Source organism: Apodemus sylvaticus, chromosome 21, assembly GCF_947179515.1.
Source record: "Apodemus sylvaticus chromosome 21, mApoSyl1.1, whole genome shotgun sequence".
NCBI classification, from domain to species: domain Eukaryota; kingdom Metazoa; phylum Chordata; class Mammalia; order Rodentia; family Muridae; genus Apodemus; species Apodemus sylvaticus.
The window spans coordinates 44,326,429-44,344,071 of record NC_067492.1 but is presented as its reverse complement, the minus strand read 5'-3'; positions in this window follow the sequence as shown (position 1 = coordinate 44,344,071).

Genomic DNA, 17,643 nt, shown 5'->3' with positions numbered 1-17,643 from the left:
GAGCATATTCACATCAGTGGACTCATGGATGCAATCTCCTAAAAATATGACGTCCATCTCTAGTCCCTCAGGATATTTATAAGTGGTACAGCATCATTCTCTGCTTTTTTTCATCATTGGTAAGTTCAAGTTTTAGCCTACATAACAATGTTAACATCTGACTTAGTTAAGGTGTGTATAGTGCTGTGATGAAACATGATCATGACCAAACAGCAAGGTGCAAAGGAAAGGGTTTACTTGGCTTATACTTCCAGATTATAATCCATCACTGGAGGAAGTCAGGATAAGAACACAAACACAGCAGGAACCTAGATTCAGAAGCTGATGCAAAAACCATGGAGGGATTCAGCTTACTGGCTTGCTCTCCATGCCTTGCTCAGCCTGCTTTCTTATAGAACTCAGGACCACTAGCCCAGAAATGGTACCCCCTACAATGTATAGGGCCCTTACCAATAATTAGTGATTAGTTAAGCACTAATGGAGAATATGCCTTACAGCCAGATCTTAGGGAGACATGTTCTTAATTGAGGTTTTCTCCTTTCAGATGACTCCACCATGTGTCAAATTGACATAAAACTAACCAGCATATCTAAGGTTCTTGATCAGGTTTATTTAGAATTACAGAATTAAAGGGCAGAAAAGTTTCAAACAGGGAAAATGTCAAACACAGCAGACAAATACAGATGGAACAAGCTGAGAAAATACCCCTTTTATTAGGGCTGTGGAACCACACATACAGAAGGTACACAGAGAAAAAGACACCCTGCAAAGCAGGAACACAGCTTCTCCTTGAGGGCTTGGTTAAAGTCTTTGAAGGATCTTCTTTTCCTAATTTAGGGTTGGCCATTTTGAAGAAAGACAGGATGCTTTATTAGCCTACAATTGTGTGTAAACATGTCCTGGTGGAGTCTTGAACTTGTCTAGACATCTTATCAACATAGGGCCCTACTGGTAAGAGAGAGAACCTGCCAAGCTTTAATTGTAAGCTGCCAGAATTTTGTCTCAGGTCAGGAGTGTGAAGAAGAAGCTGACCATCTTGGAGGTTTTCCGCCTCTATTTTCTAGTTATGGCCCTTCTCCCTGTCTCTCTGCCTACCAAGGAACCTGTCTAGCTCTTAGTCTTTCATTCCCCACACTCCCCTAACTGTTTCTAGGATTTTGGGGTGATGAGTACTTTAGCTTCTTTGAGTGTCAGAAAGAGCAAAGGGGGTGGCAGTTGGAATGTCTCAGAAGCAGGCCAATCTAATGTGCTGTGATATAACAACATCAACATAATTATGAGGATTCAGAACACAAACATTTGATGATAGGCGCATCCTTGGAGCATGCTATGTGTGTGAGGAAGCTCCTATAATACACAGAAAGTGAAATTGTCAGTACTGTATAATTCCTATTGAGAGCATAGGTAGGAAAAAAGCTGGGGATGTTTTGCCTTTATTAGAGAAAAAGAACATGTCCATTACAAAATATAAATCCTGATGAAGGCTCAAGAACTCAAGATATCTTTTACTAAGCTCAGAACATCGACCATCCGGTCTCCACTGTTACAACCTTGTAGAGAACTTGTTGCAGTAAATCTCCAACCCAAATTACCCAGTTAAAGAAATCAGGACTCAATTAATAGGAATACAAGCTTCATGCCTAGATTGGGCATGTACCACTACGCTACTCTATTCCCATCTTTGAGATCCCATATAACTTGTGGTTTCTCTAAGCCACATGCTTCTCTCCATTCTCCTTCTACCTCCTCCTCTGTCGATCCTCTCTCCTCCCCTGTTATCCTCTCTCTTCCCCAATCCCTTCTCCCCCCAAAAACTTTTCAGCTCCACTTTCCCTCCTACTGCCAATCACCAGTTCTAGCCTTTATTTGAAAAGTAAAGGTGGGGAGTAGGTTCACAAGGCACCTCTACACCTGATTGACTCCTTGTCTGAAGCCCCTCCCAGGAGTGGAATTAGCATCAAAATACAAGACTAGGGCTATCCACAGCACTTCCCCCTTTCTGTTCAATTAAAAGTCTATTTTATCTCAGATATAAATTGAGTACAACTATTACCATTTCGTAATTTATAAAGTACAGAATATACCTAACATCCAGTCCATCATTTTTTTTAATCAGTTAAATATCCCATCCTATGGGACCTAGTTATTCGGGGAGCTGAATAGAACCTAGCCTGTAAGAGAGAAATGGGTGGGAAGGACAGGGCGAGACCAAGCAGCAGGAGTTCGTGTCAAGGTCTGTTTATTAATGGGAAGAAAGTCTAGTTTTAAGCACACTGTAAGAAAAGATAAGGAGGGGCTGGAGGAGAATGATTGAAGGCACAGAAGAAGGGTAGGACATCTGGTGCGGATGCTGGCGACAGGCTGGCGGCAGCTTGAGGTATCTTATGGCTTTTCTGGAATGCTGGTTCTTCTCTAACAACCTCAGGTGTTTATCTAAGATAAGGACCAGTTGGTTCCCACAATCATCCTTGTAAAAGAGGCTTCTAACAAGGGGTCAGCAAAAGGGGATTCTCAACGGGGGCTGTTGAAAGTCTGGTTTCCCACAGTTTGGTCTCCCATAGTTAAATAGGACCTCTGTCATGTATCCTAACTTAAAAGACTTATAATTCTACACCCAGTTCATGTCCTGGCTTTAGATTGTAAGCCGTCTAAAAACCATCCTCTCAAATCTGTACCATCTTTCTCAATTCTAAACAGCTTGGGCTGGCTACATGACTACCAGTCTTCAACCCCATCAGAAATCCAAGAATGACTAATATTACCTGAAAATATGAGAAGCAAAAAATATAGCTTCTAAAACTTAGCCAATTTCTAGAGACCACTGATCACCTGGACAGACCCTATACTTAAAAACACTGGAGCATTGATCATCAGTCCATGTTGGGCACCATTTATTATGTAAGTTAATAAAAAAGACCACCCCCCCAACTCTCCTGCCTAGCCATGGCACAACACCATGCCCTGTCAAGGTCCTAGGCAGTCCTGCCAGCCTGGCCATATCTCTAGTGGGGTCCCGTGAATTCATCTCATTTGCTTGTCCACACAGCCCACAGTCTAGCACCTCTCACCTCAAATACATGATAGAAACATGACTCTTAAAACTTTATTAGTTAGCCAATTAGATTTATGTATATTATAAACAATTGCAAGATGCCAATAGATAATTTTAAAGCCAATTGATAATAAAGCTTTGTCCCAGTATTTCTAATCTTTTGATAACATCGCCTCTGAAGCCATTTCTGTTCCTCCCTTTCTCCTCCTGCCACCTCTGTCTCAACTCTTAGCTCTGCCTCCCCTTTCCTGTCCAATCACAGGTCTTCTGCTGCCCCAATGTGACTGGATAGGAAATATCCTGCAATAAGAACATTAAGACACAAAGTTAATGGGGAAAGTTCTTTGACATGATGATTAACGCACAGCTTAGTGAGATGAAGTATAATTGTGCAGCTGGCTAGACTGTGCTAGAGCTCTGTAGCAGGATAATGTCAGAGAAACAGTCTTCTCTCTATCTAGACTGATGTGAGTTGTATTTCACAGATCAAAGTACAACTGTATAATCAGCCGTCTGAGATGACAGACTCCTGTATAAGGAGCAACTGATAGGAAAGTGTATAAGAGATGTCAGTTAATGTAGTTGTGCCATTGGCAGTGCCCTCCCCCAGCAATCGATGCCTCTGTTCCTGTACCAGGTGTCATGGCCAGTGGGAGTGGAAACTGTGGGCCAAACCTGAGTGAAATCCAGACTCTATTTGTTGAGGTCACAACCAGCCATCAGCATCTAATAGACAATCTGAAAGAGAAATCTATCTATCTATCTATCTATCTATCTATCTATCTATCTATCTATCTACTTTTCTTTTCCCTTTCTTTGTTTCTTTGTTTCTTTGTTTCTTTGTTTCTTTGTTTCTTTGTTTCTTTGTTTCTTTCTTTCTTTCTTTCTTTCTTTCTTTCTTTCTTTCTTTCTTTCTTTCTTTCTTTTTTGTATATAGGAACATCGGGGACCTTCTGCTCCTACATCCTGAATATTTTCCTTAAATCTGTGAGTTGACAACAGCCTCCTTTAGTTGAGGAGTATGGTGGTGATTAGGGTGAAGAGAGAAACATTGCAGCTGTGAGAAGTACTCTTCCAGAAAGAAAGAGTGTTCCACAGTTGATAAACATGGTTTTGGTTTTGGTTTTTGGTTTTTAGATTTGGCTTCAGCATTTGATAAGCTAGACTTGTTTATCTCAGCTGTAGATAGATGGACACTGCAGTGCTGAATTAAGCCAAGGCTTGTCCTATATCTGGGATACACACACACATACACACAAACACACACATATATATATCCTATATCTGGCATATATATATATATGCATGTAAAAGTTTATATATTTAATATAATATATAATATAAAATATATAATAAATTATATAAGATGTGTAAATATAAAAATATATGTTAAATATTATATAATTAATATATACATATAATATGCATATACAGATGTATACATGTACATTTATATATATCAAAAAGAGAACCATTAATGAAAAGTAGTTGTTCAAATAACTTCCCTTTTGGTTATATATAATATCTAAGCACTACAGTTCTTTGGAATGTTAAAGAAACATACTCTGCCTATCAGAGAATCTATTTAACTCCTTGTTCCTCAACAAGGAAAAGGACTGTGTGACTAGGTGAGGGTGGAGACTAGTAGTCATGGTGTTGTGGGGATTCCAGTGGCAAACACATTTCCAGAAGCAGAAAATGAGTCAGCCCTGACTGGTCTTTTCCAAGCAGCTGGAGCTAAGTATAGTGACTTTGCTTCTCTCCAGTGCTAGCCCTTTTCTATCACACGGTCTTCAAGTTTCTGTCGGTCACCTTATATCTCCCAAAAGAAATCTCTGTTCTTCATGGTTGGCCCCATCTTCCCAACACTAACAATTCTCCCCTGTATTAGTCACCTGCTGGCATCCTTTCACAGCTGAGGCTAACAGCTTTATCTCCTGTTGGCCTCAGAACCCAAACTCTCTTCCTGCTGGAGGTGTAGTAGAGCCCAGCTCTGTCCTCACCTCACCTGACTGCGTGTAGATGCATATCAACTGCCCCTGTGCTTGAACACTGGTCAGGGCTGGCCACAGCAGACCTGGGCGTGAGTGGGGAGGGCATAATGGGTTTAGGCCTGAGGCTTCCTGAGACCTACAGGGCAGAATGGGCAGCGAGGCAGCTGCCTTCTCTGTCATCACTTTTCTTCCTAGAATCTATTTTCATTCTGCTGATTATATAGGAAATAGAAACAAAATCAGTAATTCATTCCACAATCTAGTTCTGCCCTCTGAGTCAGGTGGTCAGCCTTGGTGATTCTCTTCTTATTAGTGAGAAATAGTTGTCCAAATAACTTCCATTTTGGTTATACATAATATCTGAGCACATACAGGCTACTTCCTGCACATATAATATAGACTTCAAAGTTACCCTTATATCTATCTCTCCTCCCTGAGTCCCATCATGATCCTCCTGATGTTATATATAACAGTAAAGTAATTCCAAAGGAGCAGCAGTCAGTCTGGGAGAGGAAAAAGCTACATAATTACCCTTCAGAAGCAAATTCACAAAGAGAAGCAGCCAAGGATCCTCAAGGTGGGAAGGAGGGTTCTAGTTAGTGTCAGGGGTCAACTTGACAGAGTCTAGAGTTAGCTGTGTAGATCTCAGCTGGGGAGGATTGCCCAGATCAGATTGGCTGTCTGTGAGAAATTGTCTTGATTATTGGTTAATGTGGGTTAGTGCCATCACTGAGCAGGTAGTCCTGGACTGGATTTAAAAAAAAATCTGGCTGAACACAAGCCTGAGAGTGTCAGTAAGCAGCCCTGTTCAGCTCCAGGTTCCTGGTTCCAGGTTCCTGACTTGAATTCTTTTCTTCCCTGACTTCCCTCAGTAATAGACTGTGATTTAGAAGTATAACCACATAATCCTTTTCTCTACAAGTTGCTGTTAGTTACAGTATTTATCACAACAAAAAATAAACTAGAACAAAACTCATTAGACAGAAAACAGTACAATGTATGGAAGAAAGCCAACAGAATGGGGACTTAAAAGAAAGAAAAACCTTCCCTTTAAGACCTTGAAAAGAGCCTGCCTTCATTTGCTCTGGGAAGCCAGGTGGCTCCACAGCCTTCTGTGCACAGACTCTGCCAGAGGAAACTTGGTCCCAGGAGTACAGACACGGCTTACAGGCCCACAGGAGGGACAAGCTCCAGTCAGAGACAACAAGACCAACTAACACCAGAGATAACCAGATGGTGAAAGGCAAGCACAAGAACCCTACCAACAGAAACCAAGGCTACTTGGCAACATCACAACCCAATTCTCCCACCACAGCAAGCCCCGGATACCCTAATAAACCAGAAAAGCAAGAGTTGGATTTAAAATTGTATCTCATAATGCTGATCGAGGACTTCAAGAAGGACTTAAATAACTTCCTTAAAGAAGTACGGTAGAACATGGATCAACAGATAAAAGCCCTTAAAGAGGAAACACAAAAATCCCTTAAAGAATTACAGGAAAACACAAACAAGTGAAGGAACTGAACAAAACCACCCAGGATCTAAAAGTGGAAGTAGAAACAATAAAGAAATTACAAAGTGAGACATCACTGGAGATAGAAAACCTTGGAAAGAATTCAGGGGTCATAGATGCAAGTGTCAAAAACAGAATACAAGAGTTAGAAGAAAGAATCTCAGGTGCTGAAGATACCATAGAAAACATTGACTCAAGAGTCAAAGAAAATGCAAAATGCAAAAAACTTGTAACCCAAAGCATCCAGGAAATCCAGGACACAATGAGAAGACCAAGCCTAAGGATTATAGGTATAGAAGAGAGTGAATATTTACAACTTAAAAGGCCAGTAAATATCTTCAACAAAATTATAGAAGAAAACTTCCCTAACCTAAAGAAATAGATGCCCGTGAATATACAAGAAGTCTACAGAACTCCAAACAGACTGGACCAGACCAGAAAGTCCTGCTGGCACATAATAATCAAAACACCAAATGCATTAAACAAAGAAAGGATATTAAAAGCAGTAATGGAAAAAGGGCAAGTAACTTATAAAGGCAGACCTATCAGAATTACACAAGACTTCTCACCTGAGACAATGAAAGCTAGAAGATCCTGGTCAGATCTCATACAGACCCTAAGAGAACATAAATGCCAGCCCAGATTACTATACCCAGCAAACCTCTCAATCATCATAGATGGAGAAACCACGATATTGTATTATAAAACCAAATTTACACATTATCTTCCCACAAATCCAGCCCTACAAAAGATAATAGAAAGAGAATGACAACACAAGGAGGGAAACTATATCCTAGAAAAAGCAAGAAAGTAATCTTCTTCCAAAAACCCAAAAGAAGATAACCACAGAAACAACATCAAAAATAACAGGAAACAACAATCCCTATTCCTTAATATCTCTTACCATCAATTTACTCAATTCCCCCAATAAAAAGACATAGACTAACAGAAATATTTTTCATGTAAATCTTCAATTTTATCAGAAAATATTTGTAGTTCTTTAAATTAACTTAGTAATGTTTTTATGTCTCCCATTTTATCTGCATTATTTTTCATGATATCTTCCATTTTAACATGTTTTTCTATATATTTCTTCTATTTTATCAGAATTGTTTTCCATGTAAATCTCTGATTTTATCACAAAATATTTTTAATTCCACCTTCAATTAATTTAGAAAGATCTTTATGTCTACTATTTTATCTGTATAATTTTCCATGAAATAGTTAATTTTAATGTGTTTTTCTATATAATTCTTGAATTTTATCAGAAATATTTTCCATGTAAATCTTCAATTTTACCTGAAAATGTTTATAATTCCACTTTCAATCAACTTGGAATCATTTTTATGCCTACCATTTTATCTGTAAAATTTTCCATGATAATCTTCGATTTCAATATGTTTTCTATCTATTTCTTCAATTTTATCAAAATTTCTTCCATGTAAATCTTCAACTTTATTAGAAAATATTTATAATTCCACTTTCAACCAACTTAGGAATACTTTTATGCCTGCTATTATTATATCTATATAAAAATTACCATGATAATCTTCAATTCTAACAGGTTTTCTACATTTTTCTACAATTTTATCAGAAACATTTTTCACGTAAACCTTCAATTCTATCATAAAATGTTTCTACTTCCTTTTTCAATTAATTTAGCAACATTTTTATGTCTACCATTTTACTCTTTAATTTTCCATGAAATTTGTCAATTTTAATGTGTTTCTCTATAAATCTCTTCTATTTTATCAGAAATATTATCCATGTAAATCATCAATTTTATCATGAAATGTTTTTACTTCCTTTTTCAATAAAAGAACATGCTTTTCAAACTGGAATACCCAAAACATAATCCACACATCAAATGAGATACAAGAAGAAAGCAGGAGTGGTCCCTGGTTCTGGAAAGACTCAGTGAAACAGTATTTGGCAAAACCAGAACAGGGAACTGGGAAGGGGTGGGAGGGAGGACAGGGGAAGAGAAGGGGGCTTTCGGGACTTTCGGGGAGTGGGGGGGGGGCTAGAAAAGGGGAAATCATTTGAAATGTAAATAAATTATATTGAATAAAAAAATAACAATAAAAAAAGAACATGCTTTTCAAAAGAAAGAAAGAAAGAAAGAAAGAAAGAAAGAAAGAAAGAAAGAAAGAAAGAAAGAAAGCTGAGAGCAGAAAAAAATAGTCTTCTCTAAGGATGATCCAATTGGTTATCCAATACTGTGTCCAGCCTTGAAATCATACATACACAAGTAACATTATATAAACTCAGCAGGTTGTATTTATATGTTTACAAATGTATGTGCATGTCTGTCTGTCATGTGTATAAAAAAGACCATGAATTTAAAAAAATAACAGAACTGAAAAGGATTTCACTAAGAATGAAAATAAAAGTGGTGGGGTTGGAGCAGAGGAAGGAAGGAAGGAAAGGAAGGAAGGAAAGAGAGGGGTGGGGAGAGAGAGACCTGCCTGGTAAGTCTTCTGAGAGAAATTCCCAGAATATAGTTCTGTTATAAGTTTTGAGAGACTGGTGGCAAGTTTCACGTCATGTGATTTTGTTCAATATAGTGTTTGTGATGAGGAAGACAGAGAAGCCACATACTGGTTGAGACCATAAGTTAAGGGCTACTGTCAGGCCACAGCTCTGACAACTTAACTTTGTCCCAAAGAAAGGTGTAGTACAAAATATGTGAAAACCTCTATTGATGCTTTTCTGTTAGAGATTGGTTCTAATGCCTTGATTCAATTGAGAATCTGAATGTCCAAATGCTAAAAGTCCTTGTTCCCAATTGGTTTTTGATCAATCAACAAAGATGCCAGCAGCCAATGGCTGGGCACAGGGTGGGGACCCTTAGAGTTGCATGGGCTAGATGAGAGAGGAATGGGAGTTGTCAGAACTTGGGGAAGAAGAAAGGAATGCAGTACCAACCAGCTACTGGCCACTTCCCCCCACTGGGCCTGGAGTAGCAGGGGAAGGTTTTGGAGTGCCCAGCCTTTGATATAGCCAAGGCATTTACAAATACACTAGTGTGTGTGTGTGTGTGTGTGTGTGTGTGTGTGTGTGTGTGTCTTTCATGGATCCAGAGATAGTTCTTGGATGGATAGGAGCCAAAGCAATATAGCCAAAACTTCCACTACAGTTTTCTTCTTTTCAGAGTGAAGACCAGAACCTGCTAAGCCAGAGACTTGGGATAGAAGTTAGTCACAGAAAGCTGAATGCCCTGGGAGTCCAGGAGAAGGAGTTACCACCAAGGAAATCCCTCTAGGGGTGGCACAACTAAGTCTCAATTTAGAACAAGGTCTGTTGCTGGGGTGTGGGGTAAAGACACTTAGCACTTAGAAAGTAGGAAAAACAAATAGACTCTTTCTCTCTGATGATTTTTCTTGCCTTTGACTGATTCTCCTAAATTTATGTTTAATGAGACAAACAGACACACAGACAAGTAGAGAAGGAACCAGGGCAAGGGCTCTGAGCCACCCCTAGTGGTACAGGGCAAAGCAGGGAGAGGTAGAGATCTTTGAAAGCATGGAAGATTTTCTCATCTCTGTTCTTGTCTCATGGATTTGAAGAATTTCATAGCACAATTTAAAAAGAAATGTTATTATGGTGTGCTTCTGAGAAAGAAACAAAAGAAGGATCTCTGTGAGTTTGAGATCATCTTGGTCTACACAACAAGGGCCAGGCCAGCCAGGGCTACATAGTAAGACCTGGTCTCAAATAACATCATAATGGCACATAGGATGAATTTGGAGTAGTACAACTTCTAACAAAAGAGTCTGACAAATATTTTTGAGGTGCTAGGACATTCTCTACAGGAAAACATAGTGAACTTCAGATATGTCTGACCTAAGAACCACCTCATCTTTACCTCTTAGTTGCTTAAAATTGACACTAACTTCTTGACACCTGTCACTTACCTCCATCACACCCAATACGGGGTCAAGTCAGACCACTGGGACTAATTTTATCCCATCAGTGAGAGACTACAGTACTACAGAGGGTGTGGCCTAATTTCTCCTGGCTGCCAGACCTGGTCTTGGAGTGACAAACTTCTTCAAGTGGCAGGTCCGTGATATGACAGAAGCCAGCTATGGGATACATCTTTGTGCACAAATGTTGGAGAATTCATACTAATAGCTCTGAGCAGTGAAAATGAGAAGCCTTTTGTTTGTTTTTTTCTAGATGACTTCTTAGAAATTCTCATTGGGGAAAGCCAGTAAATGCAAGACTAGAAAGAGGAGCTAGTCTCCCAATGGGGAGCCTTCATAAGCACGGCCCAGGTGTTACAAGCTTCCAGCCTCTGAGATTCTATAGTCTGATGCTGCAGAGATACCACCACTTCTGTTCTCTGACTCCTGCTTTGATCAGAACTGCTCTTATTTGTGTGATACTGATTTGTATGGCCCATATCTGCACATCTGTCATTTGTATGGACAACTGAAAACTAAGTGTACAGTTTCTCATTCTAACCTTGCAGGTCTAATACACCAAACAATTGGGACTGCTCACCTTCATGTGGCATGAATTTCATGGGCAGGCAACCCCACAAAGAATCTTATATTAACCATAAAAAGTGCTTCGCCCAAATGAAAGCTCTACAGAACAGTGTCTTATCTTTCTAGTCAGATCTCTACTCTGCAGCCTGTCGCCCTTTTGTGGTATACTCAGTGAGCCACTTTCCATGTTCTGGTCTTAGGACTGAGTTCATTCACCAGCTAATGAATACCCAGTCCACTGTACTTCTGTAAGAGCTAGCATGGAGAAGAATGCTTCTGGGACTATGGTTCAAATGGTACAGTTTTCTTGATAACATGGCCAGTTGCATAACCTCGATTGTGCTCAGCTGATTGCTGTGAGATTTTAGTAACTTATTTCTAGAGTTTAAATCATTTGTGTCAATAGCTAGAGAGACCACTCAGTAGTTAACCCTGAGAACACTGGCTGTGTTTCCAGAGGTCCAGAGTTTGGGTTCCAGCACCCATATCAGGGAGCTCACAACCATCTGTGACTATTTCCAGGGGATAAGACAACCTCTGGCCACACACAGTGGGCACGTAGATAAAACATGAAGCACATAAACTCAGGTGGGGGTGTGCACGCATAAATAAAAAACTTAAAATTGTGACAATGAGTCTCTTAACATACTCATTTGTTTCAAAATATCCACTGAGCCCAGTTAGAGGTGTAAAGGATCTAGTGCCAGCACTGTTATGGATTTAAAGGATCTAGTGTCAGCCCTATTGTAAGTATAAAGTATCTAGTGGCAACCCTGTTGTAGGTGTAAAGAATCTAGTGACAGCCCTGTTGTAGGTGCAAAGTATCTAGTGATAGCCCTGTTGTAGGTGTAGAGTATCTAGTGGCATCTCTGTTATAGGTGCAAAGGATCTAGTGGTAGACCAGACATGGTCTCAGTAAACTTACAGTCCATTATGAAGAAAGGACAATAGGCAAGGAACAAAACAGAATGACGACAGAGATTGAAACAAGAACAACAGCAGAGGACTGATTAGTACTTCATGGAGGGACAAGAAGTAGCCAGAGAATCTATGAGCAGGACATGCTTGAACTGAATAATTGGGAGGACCTAGCCATGCTCTTGAGAAAATTCTATCCAATCCAGCAATAGAGGATTATAGTGCAAAGCTTCTCAGGCAGGAGCAGATTAGCTGTGTTCGTGAACAGAAGGAATGCTAAGGTGGGGTGTGTTCAGAGGGCGAGGACTTAGCTAATGATCTGTTAGCTGAATGAGCAGGTGGAAGCCTCTGGAGAATTTAAGTGTCTGAGGTAGGAATGAAAATGCCTCAGAGCAAACAGGAACTTGGGGGTGGAGGGCTAAAGCCAGGGCTCTGAAACAGAGGGACAATCCTTTCCCACACCAAGGACAATGGGAGTTTGTGCAGCATCTGAATCACTTTCCAGACTCACTGTTTCTTAGCAAACTGCCCCCTGTGCTCCCAGTTAGACCCTTGACTTTTCATTTGAGACAAGCTGTAAGAAAAGCACCCCAAGTCCTGCATCCTTGCATTTCCATATTTAGCCAGTGACCTTTCGATTTTGTTGCGGCAACTTATATTGAATTTCTGAACTCAGGTTCTATTTCCTTTTAATGAAGAGGTTCTGGCCTTAATTAAAATTATTTGGCCACATTTGCAGAGTTAGCTTTCTGCCTTTAAAACTACTTCCATCAGACCTCCAGGCTCCTGGAACTGCCTGTCTCCCCTAAAAGGCCACTCCTCCCTGCTTTCCTATCAGGACATGGGCAGGTCCCTAATGGCTTCAAGAGACATTTTCAAATGCCAGGCAAGGCTCTCCTGCAGCACTTGTCAAAGTCCTCAGAGGTAGGGAATTGCCCATTAGCCACACCAACCACTTTGGGAATCTGGTCCAAATACCATTTACTGAAAGTAAACTAAATTATGTTTTGTTTTCTGCTGATTATAGATAAGAAGTCAGATCGTTTCTAAAATGCACGGTTCTTTTTGCAGGGAAGAAGTGAAAATTTCAACACTTAAAAATAACAGCACCCGTTGTGCTATTTTCCTGTGATGTACAGACTCAGACCTTCATGCCCTTCATAAGTAAGGGTCACCGTCTGGGTCGCGGTGCACCAGGGGCTTGCAGCTTTATGATGAATGTTGGCGCTGATTATTCTCTGCTGTGCTGTGACTGACTCCCAGCAGCAGCCCTGCCAAGCTGCTAATGAATTATAGCGTGTTTTTCTTCAGTAGCATTTTGACAGCAAGAGTTAACGTGATAATAATGGGGGCAGGATGAGGAAATGGATCTTTAAACAGCTCTTATTTTTTTGTAGTGAATGGAGAAAGCAGGGCACAGGGTTAGCCCTGAGTGAAGCCTAGGGCTAGATAACAGGGCTGACGATTTTAAAGTCTATTCTACACATTTATAAAATGTTCATCATAAAAGGCTTTCATGATGACCCCACAGGAACAAGATACCATTCCACCATCTTTTCAGAGAGCCAGCAAGGTAGCTTTGGAGGCTAACTACCACCTCTGAATTAGGGTATTGGCAGGAGGGGAAAGAAATGGGAACTTTGATTGATATAATTGATAAAGGCTCTCTCTGATGGTGAGTCTCCTAGCAAAGGAAGGTAAGAAACACTTTGGCTAGGGTTTGAGAGTCTCTAGTTCCTCTTTTCCCAGTGGACTGGTTAGTATTCTGTCAACTTGGCAAAAGATGTCAAAAGTCATCCAGGAAGAGAGACGACTGAGAAAACTCCTGCAGGTGGTAATGGACTATATAAGAAAGCAAACCAAGCAAGTCACAGAAAGCAATCCAGTAAGCAGCTTCCCTGAATGCCCCTCTTCAGTTCCTGCTTCCAGGTTCCTGCCTCATCTTTCCTTAGCAGTGGACTCTGAACTGTAAGATATCTCAATAACCCTTTCCTCCTTAAGTTGCTTTCGGTCATGGTGTCTACCACAGCAATAAAGAAGCAAACTAGTATACCCAGAAAAGACTTTGTCTCCAATCCTGGTGCCTGATTTACACAACAGTGGCCCTTTCCTCTGAAGAAAATTCTCTGGAATTTTGGTAAATTTATGCACATTGCTAATGGTTCCATAGGGCCAGTCCTACTGTTTCTGTGAAAAAAAAAAATACCATGAACAAAAGCAACTTTAGAGGGAGGAGAAGCTTATTTGGTTTACAATCTCAGGTTACAGTGAGTCACTGAAGGAAGTCAAGACAGGAACTTGAGAGCAGGCTTGTTTGCTGTTCCACAGGGCACTTCCTCTTACAGAGGATCAGAGAAGTGTGGCAGGAACCATAGACGATGCTGTTTGCTGGCAGGCTGGCAGGCAGACATATTCAACTGCCATTTTATAGCGTTCAGGACCACCTTTCTAGGGGATAGTATTGCCCACAGTGAGCTGAGCCCGGCTACATTAGCCATCAAAACAATCCCCTACAGACATGCCCACAGGCCAACCTGATCCAGACAGTTCTTCAGTTGAGATTCTCTTCCACCATGAATCTATATTACATCAATTTGACAGTACAGTCAACCAGAAAGGGGTTGAAGGAGTTTCCCCCTTTTCCTCCCTCCACCTTTACCACTTCTCTTCACAAGTGCATCATTCCTTCAGCTTTTTAAGTCCGAGTTTTCTCTTTCTACTCTAGCTTCCAATGCTCCAGCATCATAGCCAATTGAATTCCTCTTCTTTTTCTTTTTTCAGTATTTGTTTTATTTTTAATTATATATATGTATGTGTGGGTATGTGCACATAAGTGTGGTTCCTGTGATGTCCTGAAAGTTTATTTCAGTTTATTTCAGTGTTGAGTCCCCCTGACACTGGATGGTTATGAGAAGCTCAACATAAATGCTGGGGACTGAGCATGGGTCTTCTGTAGAAACATGGATATGCTCTTGACTGCTGAGCCATTTCTTCAGCCTAGGTTCCTCTTCTGCCTAGGAACTTTCTTGGCTCCCCACTGTTACAAAATCAAGTCTAGACTCCTTCAACTGTGTCCTGAGGAAACTTGTACTCTGGGACTCACTGACCGTCTTCTGTGGAGAAGAGGAAGTGGGGTGGGGGAGTCCCACTGTCTGGCTGGCCCAGGACTGAGCAAAGGTGCTTTAGAGGCAGAGCACTTTTGAGCATTTGCAGATGATGATGATGCAAATGCGGATGCAGGGGAGTTGCTTACTTTTTCCATTCATCAGCTCAGACTGGTCAAAAGGCCGGTTTTAACATGCACATTCTGATTTTCATATTAATGTATTTCTAGCTGGCTTGAGAAAAGAGACAGGGAGCAAATATAGGCACATTGCACTGGCTTTTTTTTTTTTTTATGCTGTTCAAGTATCTCTCTGTAATATAGGAAAAACAGTACTTAAGTCACTGTCTTACTATGAGGTAATACTCATAGCAGTGGCTGTGTCTAGATGGGCCTACACAGGTCACCTCATCTTTCTCCTTACCCTTCTGATGGCATTCCAAAGTTTATGTCTGTCTGAACAGCAGTACCCATAAGGGTTCTTTGTGCATTTGAAACTCTTCTTTCCCTGACTGAAGCCAAACTGAAATAAACTTTCAGCCCAACTAGACTCTCCAAGGACTTGCCTTCCTGTCTTCATTTGTGTCTGCTGACCTGGGCTCACCTGACTGTTTGACATTCTCCTTTCAAAGTTTGAAGACTCAGGTTGGAAGGAATTTGAAAGACTCTCATGGGCTGCCACAGTTGTGAGAAAGTCAGTCCTGTTTTCCATGACTCCGTCTTAAAGAAACACCTCACATGGGCACACTCCAGCAATTAACTTTCCTAACTGTAAAATAACGTATTCATCTAAATCTGTGTAGATCCTGCTTTAATAGAATTGAATAGGTATCAGCTAACCTTCCTAAGCCATGACTGTCTCTTATAGAACAACAGGGAGAGAGAAGGAGCCGGTTGGTCCCAAATCTTGTTTTCTGAGCTTGAGGTTATTTGTTCCTCTGTTCATGCCTTCATGAAGATAATCAGCACACCCACAATGTCCTTCCAGTAACAGCCTCAGATGCTAACTTCAGAACCCTTCCCAGGGGTAGGATGGCAGCAATTTAGCAGCTGACAGATGAAAAGGAACTTGAGGGCCATGGATGGTTAAGCACACACTAACCTGGCTGGCACCCAGTATCTGAGGCAGGAGCTTTAGCCAACACATGTCTTTCTCTGAGCATCAAGTGGTCTTTCTTTTTAATGTCCTATCAACAGAGTACAGAATGGAGAACAACCCCAAGAAAGTACCACCTTTTCAGAAACAGTCTCTCCCGGAACCCTACTAGTTCCATTCCCTGGTCTAAGTGTCTGTGTTCTGTGCAGACTTTCAGATCCTGGGCCCCTTTCTTTCCACACTGGCTGTGTCATGCTGTCAACAGACTAAACATTTATTGGCAATTGATTCATAGTTACATCATTTTGTGTACTCCTAGATGCTCCTTATATATACATCAAAAACTCTGCACACTTCTAGTTTGGAAAGTCTTGACAATACAGAGATGTAGCATGCCAACAGGAAACTGGTTTCTTTTATGTACTTTGCTGTGGGAGGTGCCTGTCTCCCACATCTGTGGCTCTGCCTGTTTCTACTTTATAAACACAGGATTGTCTATCCTGTTAATAGCAGGCTGCCCTGCCATCTTTGGATTTCTTAGTAAGGCAGAAAGTTATTCTGGGGCAATAGAATTTAGTCTCTACTCCACAGTCAGATGTGGCAGATGGCTGGCTTTGGGAGCCAGCAGATGGAAGCAGGGTCTCTTGCAGCACACCCCATTTTCAAGGTTCATCTTGTTCAAGGATGCAGTGGGAAAAGCAGCCATAATCAAAATGAAAGCTGTGGCTGATGAGGTTTCCCACCCCCCACTAACTCCACATCCTGTTGTTTCCAGATCCAGCTTCACCATAAACACAGCTCTTCTTCTGCTAGGGCAGATTTTCTACCAGATCCCTCCTGCCTGGTTGAGTTTGGGTGCTAATTCCAATTTAATTAACTCTACATCACCACCATGGAAAAATGATCTCAAATTAGTCTTATGCCACTTACCTAATGCTCTCGGGAGACTGGAAGGAGATTAAACTAAGGAAATAGTATAAGAAATAACAGCAAGCTCTGGCTGGATATTTTCTTTGTGCCTGATACTATCTGTGCATTCTTGCTTCATCTAATTTGTACCCTAGAGATGAAGAAATCATGGCTCAGCAGGGTTGAAATAGCTTTGTTGAGGTTAGAGAGCTAGAAAGCTCTGTCAGCTGATCTGTGGGCCACACCTTACCACTGTCTTTTGGTAAGAAGTGGATGGAATCTAGATTTCTTTCCTCAATCAACCAATCTTTCTTTTTTGTATGTGTGTGTGTATGTATGTATGTATGTATGTATGTATGTATGTATGTATGTATATATGGTATGTGTGCCTGTGCATATATGTACATGTGTGTGTGCATGTGTGTCTCTGTGTGTATACATGTTGTATGTATATGCTCAGCACACACTTGGCACTCACAACTGTGGAAATTAAAAGACAATCTTGTATATTTGTGGTGGTTTCAGTATGCTTGGCCCATGGGAAGTGGCACTATTAGATATG